This window comes from Rhinatrema bivittatum, chromosome 1, assembly GCF_901001135.1.
Source record: "Rhinatrema bivittatum chromosome 1, aRhiBiv1.1, whole genome shotgun sequence".
In the NCBI taxonomy this organism is placed as follows: Eukaryota; Metazoa; Chordata; class Amphibia; order Gymnophiona; family Rhinatrematidae; genus Rhinatrema; species Rhinatrema bivittatum.
In genome coordinates, this window is record NC_042615.1 from 71,541,382 (window position 1) to 71,559,085 (window position 17,704).

The window sequence follows — 17,704 nt, forward strand, 5'->3', positions numbered from 1 at the left end:
ATTGCTGTTTAAAATGAAAAGTATAGTTACCTAAATAATCCTGGCTTTCAATCATCCTTAATGGCAGGCATGCACAAAATAAGTAATTTAGAGTGTAAAAGTGCATGATTTCAAATCATAAAATAATCCTTTAATTTTTTACCTAATGGTTGTAACTGTTTACCAACAGAAATTAACAGCATAAAGCCTCTGACTATGTGAAATTAGCTCTTCCAAAACCAGATTTTTTCAGTGTATTTTTCATGAATGAGTAGTGATGACAGGTTGGTTTTGCAGGGGTGGTGATTATGGGTAAAAGCAATCCAGTCTGCCAGTTCTGCTAATAAGTGTAATTTGAAATGTAAAAATGACAACCTTCTTAGTGAAAGAAAATTGAGTTTGCATTGTCAAGTGGTCAGTGGAGTTCTGTTTAGCATTAGTAAACAACAACAAGAAAAGTTTCCATTTTAGTTGCTCGAGCTCTTTTATTAGATTGTCAGCAGGTTTGCATAAATTGAACTTTGCACAAAATATTCCCCATAGCTAACAGCTTCAGGCTGCCAAATTCAGCAAACATGGATTAAAAGGTTCCCTGTCTCTGTTGGCCAAAATACTGTTTCTCATTTCCCCTTGAAATTGCTTTACTTGTCTCCTCGTCCCTGTTCAAATGTATTTGCATGTGTGCATTTCTGCCTTTCCTTAGTAAGTGACCGCAATTCTCAATTGCTTGTCTTCGCAATTAGTGGTCTTTCCATATGCCTAGAATAGTAATCGCATCCCAGCCCAATACTGCTCATGTGCTTGTACAATATTATGCTTGCTGTAAATTTCAGATTTAGATCACTTTACCAACCCATTTTGAAACACAGCATGGAAATTCTGGGCAATGCCTTTTGGTGCTGGAAAATTATATTTGTATGGTTTTCTATTTGCTGTAGTTGCTGTAAGGACTTTACTCTGGAAATTTGAATTGGCAACTGCGTTGCTTTTGAGAAAACCAACGTGGTATGCCCAACCTGATGCTCCACAGATGTGAAGGAAACCAGTTTCAACTCTTGAGTAAAGCAGATTTACTCTGTTCTAGTTACTTTGGGTCTCCAACTATCGTTTTATTCATTGCAAGTGGATCCCACCCTTTCCTGTTTTACTGAAGGCCAGCAGGACAAGGTCTTTCAAGCAAGGCTGTTTTCACACTTGGAATTCTTTGCTTGAAAAACAGGGCCTGAGGAACAGTTTTCAACGTTTTAGAATAGGAATTTTAAGAAAGTTATCATTGTTTGGTTACTTTCAAGTTCCTCTACTAGGGATGTGCATTTGTTTGAAACAAAAGTGTAAAATGGAATGGACGAGCCCGTTTTTGTTTTGTTTCAAATGAACCAAAAAATAAATTTTGTGAATTTTTAGTTTTTGGAAAATGGTATGTGCGGTTTCCTAAAATCAAAACAAATAAAAGCCTTGAAAATGAAAAACAAACAAACAAAAAAATCCCAAAAAATGAAAAAGCTAAATGAAAAGGAAAAAAAAAGTGTGCACATCCCTGCTATTAACTCAATGGTCATTACTGTCTAAAAGATTTGGTAACCAACTCCTGCATTACAATTAAAACCTTAAATTAAAAATAGCAAAATCGACTTCTTTGAAGTCACACTAGTCTCAGTCCAGTTCATTTTTTCTACTGTATGTGCCCTACCCAATTTTTGAATGAGCGGCAGGGGTTTGAAGGAATGGCTAGCAAGAGGCTATTTCCAAGATGGCGCCACTTCTTAGCACTGCTGCTAGCCCACCACCAAGGACCTAAATTCATTCTTTCTCCATCTCTTTTTCCATATGTATCTTTTCTCGCATCTTTCAGCTCTCACCTATTGCTCCATTTTCCTCTTTCCTAGCCTTCCGTGTCTCCCATTCCTTCCACCTCTTTCCCCATTCCTCCATTTACACATTATCCATGTATGCCTCCATTTCCATTCTTAACCCTTGCCATCAACAACCTCCCATTTTCCCTGACCCCAGCATCCTTTCTCCTGCCGACACTTATGTCAATGGAAAAAAGTGACTGCCTAAATAATAGCAAAGACTTCCCTTAGTTAAAATCTATTAGAAGTCTTTGAAGGTATAAATAAGCATGTGGATAAGGGTGAACCAGTCAACTGAGAGGTCCCTATTCAGTCACTGTGCAGCTTGGCTGTTTTGCCAAATAAACGTGTCCGGCTAGCTTAGCTTATACTGCTTAATATATCCAGCTATCTTAAAGTTAGCCGTATAAGTTTCTCAAGCTAACTTTAGGACAAGTCTGCAGGGCAACCCGAATTAGCTGGCTAAGTTATTTGGCTAATTCTGAATATCGAAAGTAGCTGGATAACTTATCTGGCTAACCCAAATCCTCCCTGTTATGCCCATTCCCCTTCCTCCACCAAACTGGATAAATATTTAAAATGTGCCACTTAACTGGGTAAGTTAAGTGTCGCTGAAAATGGACCTCATAGTGTATTTGGATTTTCAGCTGGCATTTGGCAAAGCCCCCATGAAAAACTCCTCTGTGAATTATAGGCAGGGCTCTATTGTGGACTGGCAGCTGTTCCCAGAATGGGACATAGAGTAGGATTATGTGATCAGTTTTCCCCAAAAGATAGAGGCAGAAAATGGAATTCTACAGGGATCTGGAAGAAAAAAAACATTGAATGAGATGATCGAATTTGCAAATGGCACAAAATTATTCAAAGCAGTTAAAACACAAGCAGACTGTGAGGAATTGCAGAGGCCCCTTGCAAGACTAAGTACCAGGGCATCTAATTGGCAGACTAAATTAATATGGACAAGGGAAAAGTGGTGCACAAAGGGAAAAATTATTCTAACTATATGCAATTCTGGGTAACACATTAGGAGCTACCAGTCAGAGAAAGGAAATGAAACCAACTGAAATCCTCCACTGAGTCAACAGCAGTGGTCAGAAGCAAATATAATGTTAGGAATTATTCAGAAAGGAATGGAGAATAAAACTGAGAATATCCTAATGTTTCTGTATAAATTATGGTATGACTTCACCTTGAATATTGTGTGCAGTTCTGGTTGCCCCATCTTAAAGATGTAGTGGAACTGGAAAAGGTACAGAGAAGGGTGACACAAATGATAAAAGGGATGACGATTGCCTTATGAAGAGAGGTTAACCAGATTAGGACTTTTCAGCTTGGAGAAGGGATGAATGAGAAGGGTAATGAGAGAGATATATATAAAATGAGTGGCATGGAACAAGTTAATAGGGAACAGTTATTTACCATTTCAATAGTACTAGGACTAGCAGACCTTATATGAAATTAACTGGTATCAAATTTTAAAAATTTTTTAATTTGAGTGTTTTTTTCAGTCAATACTCAATCTGTGGAAATTACCACCAGAGATTGTAGTGAAAGCTGGTAGCTAGCTGGACTTAAATGGACAAGTTTCTGGAGAACAGATACAGTTAACTATAATAAAGAGGAAAGTTTGCCCTGTACCTACATAAGTGGTTTGCAAATTGAGCTCCGCCCCTCTCTCTCCCTGTACGCTCTAGCTCTGCCCCACTTCCTAAATTCAGATGCTTCTGCCCTGACATATTTATATGTACTGGTGTGTGCCAACCAGAAAACCCTATAAAACCAAGGCGCTTGAAACCTATATGGTATTAGGCCTATTGTAATGCATGTTGTGTGTAGGCTTAGCCTTCAGAAAGCCATGAGTAAACTATATAACAGTTATAATATGGTAAACTTCCCATATCAAAATACACTAATTGCCAGTACTCAAACAGCAACAACCCTAACTATGAAAAGTCAACTCTACAAGTATTACACCTGTTAGGAAAATAGAATAAGCTAGGCTGCTATAGAACCTTACCCAGAAAATGCATACTAGCAGAATACCTCATCTTTGTCACAAATGCAGAACACCTCACCAAATACAGAAGAAAAAGACCATAAAATCCCCATAGAGTAGAAAGGTGCAGACAAAAACTGAGCAGGAAAAAACAAGCCATACTCTCTATGCAGTGCAGTAACGAAAAGCAGAAACATCACCACTTCCCATAAAACATCATACAATAACATCAAGAAATATAAAATAATACAATAGTAAAACCACACAAATTAAATATTTCAAAACTGCTGATAAATAGAACATTCAATAATTAAAATATGTTTAGAAATTTAAAAAAAATTTCTCAAACACCAATGAAATCTCACTCACATACACACGCCCTGCTTTCACTCACTCATACATATATACTCGCTCTCTAACTTACACAAATGAGCCTTCTCTCTCATACACATGCACTCTTTCACATTCACATGCTCCTTCTCTCATTTGCATTCATACACATTCTCCCTGTTTCTCACTCACACACACACACACACACACACTCTCTCTTTCTCTCTTATTCACATTCACACACGCCCTTTCTCACACATGTGCTCCCTCTCTTACGTACTCACACATACTCTCTTGGCCTCTCTTACAGTCATACTCCCTCTCTGACACACTCAATCACACATTTATTTTTCTCACACACTCACATGCCCCTTCTCTTTCACACAGATGCCTCTATCATGCACAGTTACATACACATCTCACACATACACTCACATGCTTCCTCTCTCACATGTACACACGCTCCTCTTTCATACACTTGCACGCACACATGCTCACTTTGTCATACACTCACGTATACATACTATCTCACACACATACACACACGCTGTCTCTGTCACGTGTGCACTCTTTCATCTACACTCACATGCACACCCATGCCCTGTCACCCACACTCATAGGCATGTTCCCTCTCACACACTCAGACTTATACTCCCCTCCCTCTTACACACACTCATATGTTCCCTCTTATACACATATCTCTCATGCATACATACTCAATGGTCCTCTCTCTCACACACACACACACACCATCACTCCCATTCTCTAAAGCACGCACATCTCTCATACATACATACTCGCATGCACACACTCCCTTTCTCACACACACTTGCACGCACACATTCCGCTAAAGCACAGTCATGCATGCATGCTTCCTCTCTCATGCACACGCCCTCTCTCACACACTCACACAAATGCTCACTCACATGTATACGTGTGCTCCCTTCCTCTCATGTACATGGCTTCCTCTCGCACATATGCTTCCTCTCTCTCACGTGCACATACACATTTGCTCTTGCACATACACACATGCTCCCTCTTTCGCTGACACACAGGTGCTCCTTCTCATACATATGTGCTCCCTCTTTCATGCATATGCTTCTTTTCTCTCATGCCCCACACATGCTTTTTTTCGCGCGCGCACATGCTTTCTCTTTCTCATGCACACATTTGCTATCTCTCACATGCACACAACACTTGCTCCCTCTTACATGCACACATGCACCCTCTCTCACATACAATGCTCTCTGTCATACATGCACATGTACTTTCTCTCTCGCTCATGGACATACACATGCTCCCTCTCTCATGCACACGCAGACATGTGCTTTGTCTCTTGCGTGCACACATGCAAACATGCACACATAGTGTTCCCTCTCTCACATAAGTACACACACGCTCCTCTCTTGCTCGCGTGCACATGTGCTCCCTCTCGTCGCGCACACCTACATGCTCTCACATGCTTTCACTCTCACACATGTTTCCTCACATGTGCTCACTCTCACGTGCACAAACACATGTGCGCTCTCGCTCTCTTACTTTTCCTTTCTTTGGCTCTCAGGCTTCTCTCTCTCCCACTTCTGCCAGGCCTGCTCATGGGGAGGATTGCAGTGCAGCAGAGCAGGATTACTGCAGATAGCAGTATGAGCCTGTTCTGCCATTGGCTCCTCCTTGTATCTTTGAAAGGCACCAGGCAGGTCCTTTCTTTGCGTTGATCTCATGCATTGTGAGATCAGCTGAGAGGAAGTACCAACGGGAGTTTTAAGTAGGCTGCAGTGCTACTACATGAGGGGAGTAGTGGAATGGGCTCCCCTCTTCTTTCTCTGCCTTGAGTCCTGGTCATGCATGAGCTGAAGTGTGGCATGGGCAGCTATATTTATTTATTTATTTAACAGGTTTTCTATACCGATAGTAGATACATCATATCCGGTAACATCAAACAAAAGATGGAAAATACATAGAACGGGGCAGGGGATAACAAGTGGCAAGGGAGCTGTAGACAAGGAGGGAGGCTGTAAGGGAGCCTGAGGAAGAGAGAAGCTGGGAAAGGAACTGGGGAGAAACAAATTAACGTAATTTAAAATAACATATTGTAAATATTAAACATATTAACAAATTATACATAATAAATACATTATAAATCTCTCCATGTACTAGCTATGGGTGTGGGAAACAGCATTTAAGGGTAAAGTATTGGGGTGAGGGCTTATATGAGAGGGGATTAGTAGCAGGGAATGTACTACAAGGGTCTAGTCTGGAAATGCCAGGTGGAAGAGCCATGTTTTTAGCTTTTTTTTGAATTTGCAGGGGCAAGGTTCAAGGCGGAGGTTTGTGGGTAGCGCGTTCCAGCGCGTGGGGCCAGCAATTGATAGGGGGCGCGCTCTTATTGAGGTGAGACGGGCATTCTTGAGACGGGCATTCTTGAGACGGGCATTCTTGAGGTTAAAGCACCGTCCTTAAGTTTTTAACTTGTACACTCTATGGTAAAATTTCTTTTACCGGCCTATCTTCTTTCCAGCTTGTTGCAAGCTTCCAAGTTCTCTCCCCCTGTTGATTGTAACTTTGACTTATTCCTACTTATTGTTATCTTTCGTTTACTTGAATTTGTTACTCTAGTTTTTCCCTTTGTTAAACTGTAAACCGATCCGATATGGTAATTTACTATGAAGGTCGGTATAAAAAACTGTTAAATAAATAAAATAAATGGGATGTGCAAGGTGAAGATTTCTGTGTGGCCATGCACGTATGAACTATAGAGGAAACCTTAGTCCAGTTTCTCAGTGGACTAATTGATGCCATCATTGAACTCCCGCAATCACAAAAGGAATCGGCATTAAATGAGCAGAGAAAGGGAATTGTGAACATAAGGACATAAGAACATGCCATACTGGGTCAGACCAAGGGTCCATCACGCCCAGCATCCTGTTTCCAACAGTGGCCAATCCACAGCTGGGTTGATGCCTATTGGTAGGACCGCATAGAAGGACTTCTGTTGCCAGTTCCTGTGCTGTACCTGTTCTGTAGATTAGTGGCTAAGTTATTAATTTCTAGTTCCATAAGTTCATTACCTTTTACAAGTGATAAGATCTGTATAAAAATAAGAATAAAAATTATAGTAACTCCCTTGTAGCCCTGCTGGTAGGAATAGAAGCCACATGATTGGTGGTACTCCTTACGAATCTGTGGCATTTTTCCCTGCAATAAAGGAGAGGCTGCCTACTTCAACTATTAATAGAATGTAAAGAAGCCTGCTGACAAGAGTGAAAGGAGCATAAAAACCAAAATGAAAAACTTTCAGATCGTCTTTTCTTGTGCTGATTTACAGTGATATGCTCTCCCCAGGGAACAGGAAAAGGGCCTGAGAAAGTACTGTAGGAGACAGAAGGGAATGTGTTTATTGTTGCAGCATGTAGAGACTTTACCATTTATAACTTTTTTTGTTTCCCCAAAAATGTTTTATTATTCATCATCCTACCAAACAGAAAGGTACATTGACATACCATGTCATTCAATTCAACATTCATCTTTTAGACTCTTAATAAAGGGTATTGTAAAACTGCTCACCCTCAAAAAATCCCAATCAAAAGAAGAAAATAAAAGAAACATGGTAAACTGGTGAGGAAGGATATTGCCCTTAACAAGACTTACAGCATTTATTTATTTAAAATTCTTTATAATCTGCTTAACATTGCCATAGTCATTCTAAGCGAAGAACAAGATACAAAATGTACATTAAATCAAAACTATACAATATTCTCTTAATAAACAAGAATCTACTATGCAGTAATCCCAACTAAACAAAATAACCCACCTCCACCTCAACAGATACGAGCCTTGGTAAGACCTGTTCCTGTTTTCCTATACAGATACCAGCCACAGAGAAAAGAAAGTAATTCTGGAGCAAATGTATAACATTTTAGGCACAAATTTGGTTTTTACTTTTCTGTTGGAAACAAGGGGGAATGTTAGCTTGAAAACATTAGTGCTAGCTGTAGTCTTCACAAATAACTTGGGTCAGCTCAGGGGCTCAGTGGTACTAGTATTTATTTGTTTGATTTGCTGCTTCATCAAAACACTCAAAGCAGTTTGCCATAAAATCATAATTCAAAGACAAATATAAGCAGCTTACTCCCTGCTATGTGTTGGATTCTGGGACTGGGTTTGTGCTCCCATGGCTGGTTAAGGCTGTGGATACTCAGGGGGCAGCAGTCACAGCCTGGGGTAGGGGCACCTAGTGGCTGACCCAGGGATAGGTAACTCCAATCCTCGAATGCCACAAACAAGTCTGCTTTCGGGATATTCACAATAAATATGCATGAGATCGATTTGCATAGTGGAAACCAGACCTCAAGGGCCAGAGTTGCTTATGACTGGACTAGACCTTAGTGCCCACATTAGCTGGGCTTCGGAGAGACCTGTGGTTTGTGGCCTTGGGTCCAGGGCTACCTCTTCAATGGTAGGGATGAGTTGGGAAGGGGATTTAAAAAAATGGGTTAAATCCCTGGGTATCTGCAGATGAAGGGTGCTGTAGTTCAATAGAAGCTGTTTCTGTTTTGAGCAGGAGGAAACTGCCAGGCCACAAAGAAGCATCTTGCTTGTATCCTGGCTATATTGTTTCTTCTTTTGGTTATTGATTTATTTTATGTGACCAGATTTTATTATGACCACATCCCCTCCTTAATAAAACCATTTTCCCTTGAGTCTATTCCTCAGCAGTTCATGCAGTACTGTTCTTTTTCATGTACTGGTGTACTACCTGCGTAGTTTTGATAAGAAGCAGAATGGCCATGCACTGATTTATCTATCATAATAGTAATAATACATTAGAGGGCCAAAGTGAGAGTGAAAAGCTCTAGATCACTATATAAATTCACTCAAAGTAGTTTTAAACATGTGACTTAAATCACTGAAAGAGAGAGCAGCAGCACCATACTGACAGGTGCGATTGAAGATACAGAATCCACTGCTGACAGAAAATGGAGAGCAAGTTTATACCAGTGTATGAAAGGCAGCAGATTAACCAGTTATTTACCACTGAGTTACTTCTGATGCAGAAACATTTATTTTGAAACATGGGGACGTATCACTACATTACAGTGCAGAGGACTTGTTACAGTAATATATCGCTGTACTGTTTGAATTTTGTAATTGCATAACATCAATGCCTGTCTTCCCAAGCCACTTTCAGAAATTTATTTTTTTTTTAGTTTTATTTGCATGTGAAAAAAATTGAATGTGACCAATGTTAGGAATTATTAGGAAGGGAATGGTTAATAAAACGGAAAATGTCATAATGCCTCTGTATCGCTCCATGGTGAGACCGCACCTTGAATACTGTGTACAATTCTGGTCACTGCATCTCAAAAAAGATATAGTTGTGATGGAGAAGGTACAGAGAAGGGCGACAATTGATAAAGGGGATGGAACAGCTCCCCTATGAGGAAAGGCTGAAGAGGGTTAGGGCTGTTCAGCATGGAGAAGAGACGGCTGAGGGGGATATGATAGAGGTCTTTAATAAAATCATGAGAGGTCTTGAACGAGTAGATGTGAATTGGTTATTTCTACTTTCGGATAATAGAAGGACTAGGGGGCACTCCATGAAGTTAGCAAGTAGCACATTTAAGATTAATCAGAGAAAATTATTTTTCACTCAACGCACAGTTAAGCTCTGGAATTTGTTTCCAGTTAGTGCAGTTAATGTAGCTGGGTTTAAAAAAGGTTTGGATAAGTTCTTGGAGGACTTATCCAAACTTAACTGCTATTAATCAAGTTGACTTATCCAAACTTAACTGCTATTAATCAAGTTGACTTAGGGAATGGCCTCTGCTATTACTGGCATCAGTAGCATGCAATCTTCTTAGTGTTTGGGTAATTGCCAGGTTCTTGTGGCTTGGTTTGGCCTCTGTTGGAAACAGGATGCTGGGCTTGATGGACCCTTGGTCTGATCCAGCATGGCAATTTCTTATGTTCTATAAATTGCCTGACTGAAGTTCATGTGATTTGTTATCAGCGGTTCGTAATATGAGGGTCACAAACATAATTTAAACAAATATTTTGAGTTTGATTTGTCATATGCTTAAATAACTTTGAGTGATATTTTTATAGTTATTATCATGCCAGGAGAGGCTGCATAAGAAATACTGTCAAACTTCAAACTCGTAATAGCTTATTAGAAATTAAATATAAATGACAGTGAAGAAAGTGTCATTATAATAAAGATAACCGGTATCTGAATGATCCAAAATGTATTTTTTGCAAGTACTGCTGTTTTAACCAGTGCTTTACCCAAGCGATGCAAGTTCCAATGTTTCTCAGAGTTTGTATACTACTATTATGCTGTGTACTCTCTTGCACAGTACACCCTTATCTGAGTGTAACGAAAATTTGCTCCGCTCATTTCTTAGTGCTGGTGTATGCCTGCCTGGTATTTATTCACAGCTGTAGACCTACATCTTCTTACACTTATCTGTCAGCTCTGGCTTACTTTCCATTGCATTGGCCAAGGGAAAGGAAACCCACTCAAACTGCATTCAATGTTGAGGTTTGGTTTGGAGCCTTCTGCCTCCTTCCAGTCTAACTCCTGCATGCATGCCCAGCAAACTAGCCCCATACTATGTTACCTATGATTCTATGATTGTGACAATCTAGAAATGAAGGGGCCCATCTTTGGGGAAGAACCCCAGCATTCTATCTTTTCAAAGGGAGTCTGGTGAACTTAGAAATATATATGTGTGTGTGTGTGTGTGTGTGTGTATATATATATATATATATATATATATATATATATATATATATATATATATATATATATATATATATATATACACACTAGGGTTTAGATTAGGATCTAACCAAGTTTTGAATATAACTTGTGCTAAAATACAGATCATCCTAGGGCAGGGGTCGGGAACCCATGGCTCGCGAGCCAGATATGGCTCTTTTGAGGGCTGCATCTGGCTCGCAGACAGTCGCCACACTTTCCCGCTGACCCAGCTGCTCCCCGATCCTCCTCCGCCCGGGCGGAACGCGGCAGGACAGCTGGAGTCAGCGGCACCGGCGTGCTCTCTTCTTCCCGCCCCCCCCCCCCCCCCCGCAGGCCCGGAAGAGGAAGTGGAGAGTATCGGGTGTGTGCGCGGCAAGAAGAGGCCACGCTAGTGCGCTCGGCATCGGCCCGAAGAAAAGAAGACTGCAGCGCGGCTCGGAGGAAAATGAAGAGGTTCAGCCGCGGCCGATGGGACTCCGCCTCCGCGAGGGCTGAAAATGAAGAGGTTAGCGTTGGGAGGAGGCTGCTGCTGCCGCGAGTTCCTGGGGTGAATGAGCGAGCAAGCATTGCTCATTCATTCACCCTGGGAACTCGCGGCAGCAGCAGCCTCCTCCCAACGCTAACATTGCTCACTCATTCACCCCGGGAACTCGCAGCAGCAGCAGCCTCCTCCCAACGCTAACCTCTTCATTTTCAGCCCTCGCGGAGGCGGAGTCCCATCGGCCGCGGCTGAACCTCTTCATTTTCCTCCGAGCCGCGCTGCAGTCTTCTTTTCTTCGGGCCAATGCCGAGCGCACTAGCGTGGCCTCTTCTTGCCTCGCAGGCACCCGATACTCTCCACTTCCTCTTCCGGGCCGCGGGGGGGGGGGGGGGGGCTGTGTGTGTGTGAGAGAGATTGCATGTATGTGAATGATTGAGAGCCTGTACATGTGAAAGAGAGTATGTCTGTGATTGAGAGCCTGCCTGTGAGAGAGAGAGAATATGAATGTAAGTTTACCATTGGGAACCTGTATGTGTAAGTTTGTGATTGAAAACCTGTTTGTGTGAAAGAGTATGTGTGTATGATTGAGATCCTTTGTGTGTGAGAGAAATCATGTGTATGTATGATTAAGAGCCTGTGTGTATAAGTAAGAGAGAGATCATGTGTGTCTGTGTGTGATTGAGAGCTGGTTTAGGTGATGGAGCATGTGAGTATGTGATTGAGAGCCTGTGTTTAAATGAGAGAGAGAGACCATGTGTGTCTGTGTGTGATTGAGAGCTGATTTAGGTGAGGGAGCATGTGAGTATGTGATTGAGAGCCTGTGTGTAAATGAGAGAAAGAGAGGGCATGTTTGTAAGCATGTGAATGAGAGTCTGTGTGTGAGAGAAAAAGACAGCATGTATGTGTGTGATTGAAAGCCTGTGTGTGTGTGTAAGCGTGAAAAGATAGACAGCATGTGTGTAAATGTGTAATTAAGAGCCTATATAAGTGAGAGAGAAAAAACATGTGTATATGTGAGGACTGAGAGCATGTGTGAATAGGTGTGTCGTTGAGAGCCAGTGTGAGAGAGAGCGCTTTATGTGACTGAGAGAGGAGAAAGTTCCAAGCAAACCACCCCACGTCCTGCTAATTCAGAACAATCTCAGGACACCTGGATATCAAACATTCCCAGGTATGCAGAGCAAAAAAATTTTTGTATCCTTATTATTTTTCATTACTGGGTCTTTGTGTCTGCTATTTTGAAATATTTTGTTGGTATCTGGAAATGTTTTATATGAGTTTTTAATTATTGGATATTCCACTCATCAGCTGTTTCGAAATATGTTCTTTTTGTTAGTACAGTTTTACTGCTGATGATTTTATATTTCTTGATTTGTTTTATAAGGATGGGTGATGTTTCTTTTTTCCTTTGTTACACTGCATACAGAGTCTCTGGCTTGTTGCAGTTTCCAATTCAGTTTTTTCTGCATGCTTCTTGTTATGCGTTTTGGTCTCTTTATTCTATGTTAGGTGAGGGACAGCACGTGATTCAGGTGAGGTTTTCTGCTGGCGTGTAGTTTCTGTGTAGGACTCTATAGCAGCCTGACTTGGTCCGTTTTCCTAATAGGAGATGTATTGGTGTCTTAAGGCCTGGTGTAATAATTTCAGAGACTTATTGTACTTTAAAAGTGTGATCTTACATAAAATGCACACATTTACTTGTATTTAGTTTTAAACATATTGTAAGGCTCTCATGGAATTACATTTTAAAATATGTGGCGTTTATGGCTCTCTCAGCCAAAAAGGTTCCTGACCCCTGTCCTAGGGGGTTCCAAACGTTTTAAGAACATTACAAATTGCCATGCTGGGTCAGACCAAGGGTCCATCAAGCCCAGCATCCTGTTTCCAACAGAGGCCAAAACCAGGCCACAAGAACCTGGCAATTACCCAAACACTAAGAAGATCCCATGCTACTGATGCAATTAATAGCAGTGGCTATTCCCTAAGTAAAATTGATTAATAGCCATTAATGGACTTCTCCTCCAAGAACTTGTCCGAACCTTTTTTGAACCCATCTACACTAACAGCACTAACCACATCCTCTGGCAACAAATTCCAGAGCTTTATTGTGCGTTGAGAGAAAAAGAATTTTCTCCGATTAGTCTTAAATGTGCTACTTGCTAACTTCATGGAATGCCCCCTAGTCCTTCTATTATTCGAAAGTGAAAATAACCTAGTCACATCTACTTGTTCAAGACCTCTCAAGATCTTAAAGACCTCTATCATATCCCCCCTCAGCCATCTCTTCTCCAAGCTGAACAGCCCTAACCTCCTCAGCCTTTCCTCATAGGGAAGCTGTTCCATCCCCTTTATCATTTTGGTTGCCCTTCTCTGTACCTTCTCCATCGCAACTATTATCTTTTTTGAGATGCGGCGACCAGAATTGTACACAGTATTCAAGGTGTGGTCTCACTATGGAGCGATTTAGAGGCATAATGACATTTTCCGTTCTATTAACCATTCCCTTCCTAATAATTCCTAACATTCTATTTGCTTTTTTGACTGCTGCAGCACACTGAGCTGCCGATTTTAAAGTATTATCCACTATGATGCCTAGATCTTTTTCCTGGGTGGTAGCTCCTAATATGGAACCTAACATCGTGTAACTACAGCAATGGTTATTTTTCCCTATATGCAACACCTTGCACTTGTCCACATTAAATTTCATCTGCCATTTGGATGCCCAATCTTCAAGTCTTGCAAGGTCCTCCTGTAATGTATCACAGTCTGCTGGTGATTTAACTACTTTGAAAAGTTTTGTATCATCCACAAATTTGATTACCTCACTCGTTGTATTCTTTTCCAGTCATTTATATATATATATATTGAAAAGCACTGGTCCAAGTACAGATCCCTGAGGCACTCCACTGTTTACACTTTTCCATTGAGAAAACTGACCATTTAATCCTACTCTCTGTTTCCTGTCTTTTAACCAGCTTGTAATCCACGAAAGGACATCGCCTCCTATCCCATGACTTTTTAGTTTTCGTAGAAGCCTCTCATGAGAGACTTTGTCAAACGCCTTCTGAAAATCCAAATACACTACATCTACTGGTTCACCTTTATCCACATGTTTATTAACCCCTTCAAAAAAATGAAGCAGATTTGTTAGGCAAGACTTCCCTTAGGTAAATCCATGTTGACTATGTTCCATTAAATCATGTCTTTCGATATACTCTACGATTTTGATCTTGAGAATAGTTTCCACTATTTTTCCCGGCACTGAAGTCAGGCTCACTGGTCTATAGTTACCCTGGAGCCTTTTTTAAATATCTGGGTTACATTGGCCATCCTCCAGTCTTCAGGTACAATGGATGATTTTAATGATAGGTTACAAATTTTAACTAATAGATCAGAAATTTCATTTTTGAGTTCCTTCAGAACCCTAGGATGCATACCATCCGGTCCAGGTGATTTGCTACTCTTTAGTTTGTCAATCTGCCTTACTACATTTTCCAGGTTCACAGTGATTTCGTTCAGTTCCTCTGACTCATCATCCCTGAAAACCATCTCCAGAACTGGTATCTCCCCAACATCCTCATTAGTAAACATGGAGGCAAAGAATTCATTTAGTCTTTCTGCAATGGCCTTATCTTCCCTAAGAGCCCCTTTAACCCCTCTGTCATCTAATGGTCCAACCGACTCCCTCACAGGTTTCTTGCTTTGGATAAATTTTAAAAAGTTTTTATTATGAGTTTTTGCTTCTATGGCCAACTTCATTTCAAATTCTCTCTTCGCCTGTCTTATCAATGTTTTACACTTAGCTTGACAATGCTTATGTTTTCTCCTATTTTCTTCAGATGGATCCTTCTTCCAATTTTTGAAGGATGTTTTTTTGGCTAAAATAGCCTCTTTCACCTCACCTTTTAACCATGATGGTAATCGTTTTGCCTTCCTTCCACCTTTCTTAATGCGTGGAATACATATGGACTGCGCCTCTAGGATTGTATTTTTAAACAATGTCCAAGACTGTTTAACACTTTTAACCTTTGCAGCTGCACCTTTCAGTTTTTTTTCTATTTTCCTCATTTTATCAAAGTTTCCCTTTTTAAAATTTAGTGTTAGAGCTGCAGATTTACTTATTGTCCCCCTTCCAGTTATTAGTTTAAATTTGATCATGTTATGATCACTGTTGCCAAGTGGCCCCACCACCGTTACTTCTCTCACCAAATCTTGCGTTCCACTAAGAATTAAATCTAAAATAGCTCCCTCTCTTATTGGTTCCTGAACCAATTGCTCCATGAAGCAATCATTTATTACATCCAGGAACTTTGTCTGTAGCAAGTCCTGATGTTACATTTACCCAGTCAATATTGTGGTAATTGAAATCTCCCATTATTATTGCACTGCCAAATTGGTTTGCTTCCCTGATTTCTCTTAGCATTTCATCATCTGTCTGACCATTTTGTCCAGGTGGACGGTAGTATACTCCTATCACTATACTCTTACCCAACACACATGGGATTTCTATCCATATAGATTCTACTGAGCGTTTACTCTCTTGTATGATCTTTATCCTGTTGGACTCTGTACCCTCCCGGACATAAAGTGCCACACCCCCTCCAAGTTGATCCTCCCTATCATTGTGATATAATTTGTACCCTGATATAGCACTGTCCCGTTGGTTATCCTCCTTCCACCAAGTCTCTGTGATGCCAATTATGTCAATCTCATCATTTGCTGCTAACTCTCCCATCTTACTTCTTAGACTTCTGGCATTGGCATACAGACATTTCAAAGTGTGGTTTTTGCTTGCTTTAACAACCTGCTTTTCAGTTGTTTGGGATAATTCGGAACTCATTAGCTTTGGTGATTTTTTACATATAGGCATATGAACTATGTTTGCATTTAATGGAACCTCTCTATTGGGATGCCCTAACTCTCCTATTTCATTAGTATCCTTCAAGGATACATTTCTCCGAACCATGCACTGCTGAGTGACTGTCTGCTTTCCCCCTTGTTCTAGTTTAAAAGCTGCTCTATCTCCTTTTTGAAAGTTAGTGCCAACAGCTTGGTTCCACTCTGGTTAAGGTGGAGCCCATCCTTTTGGAAAAGTCTCCCCTTTCCCCAAAAGTTTTTCTCAGAGCTGTATGTTGAGCATTTTTTGAAACTAGAAAGCTCTGGATTATTTCCAAACAAAACAATTATTAGCATGCTTTACATAATATATGTTATGCTGAGTCAGAACAAAGGTCCATCGAGCCCAGCATCCTATCTCTGACAAGTGGCCAGTCCGGGTCACAAGTACCCAGCAGATCCGAAAGAGTCTGTTCCTTGTTCCTCACTCCCAAGGATAGGGATACTGAATATGTTCAACATCTGTTCACCTTTTTCCATCCTGAAAACTGTTTAGTACTACTGTTTCCTGTCTTTTAATCAGTTATCAAACCACAAAAGGACATTGCTTCCTATCCCATGACCTTTTAATTTTCTGAGTTGTCTCTCATGAGGGACTATTTCAAATGCCTTCTGAAAACCAAAATGCACTATATCGACTGGATCACCTTTATTCTCATATTTAATAATACCTTCAAAAAAGATCTAGTAATTAAAACAAAGAATTCTGTTTGCTAAATCCATTTTGGCTCTTCTCCCATTAGTCCATGTCTATTCATATGGCTTGCAATTTTGTTTTTCAGAATATCTTATACCATTTTTCTTGGCATCTACAGCAGGCTCACCAGTCCTTAGTTTCCCATCTAATCCTTGGACTCCTTTTTAAAAATTAGTGTTACATTGGCCACCTTCCAATTCTTCAGGTGTTGTAGCTGTTGCGGCTGTTTTTAATGATAGCTTATAGATTACATAGTCTTCAATTTCATGATTGACTTCTTTCAGAACTCTGGGCTGAATACCATGTGGTCCTGGTAATTTGTTACTATAGTTTGTCAATTTGCTCTATTACATTCTCAATATTTACAGTGATTTGTTTCACACATGCGTTCCTTGCTATAGCAGCTAACTTTCTTACAGATGCAGTCTGCTGCTTGGTGGCCATCTTGAATGAGGCCATGGTTTGTGTGTGTCTCAAAAAGAGATTATCACTGAAACAGCACTTGAGAGAGTTTAGTGTTTTTTCCAGTTAAATTTTTATTGCAATGTTTCATTTACAAAGAAATGTAAAAAGACAGGAATGATGAAAAAGACAAAGGAAAAACATCCTTACAATAATCAGTAATAGTCAAATAGCCCACCTTATAATGAGGGAATTCATATTACATAAATTAGAAATAACAAAATTAGGAGAAATATTTACTAAGCAC

General features: G+C 40.4%; 1 protein-coding gene across 10 annotated transcripts in view; it reads left to right on the plus strand.

Annotated features, from left to right (window-relative positions):
• Positions 1-17,704, plus strand: part of RAPGEF2 (Rap guanine nucleotide exchange factor 2) — a 624,821-nt gene that overhangs the window by 362,156 nt on the left and 244,961 nt on the right. The gene's annotated exons all lie outside the window — the stretch shown is intronic.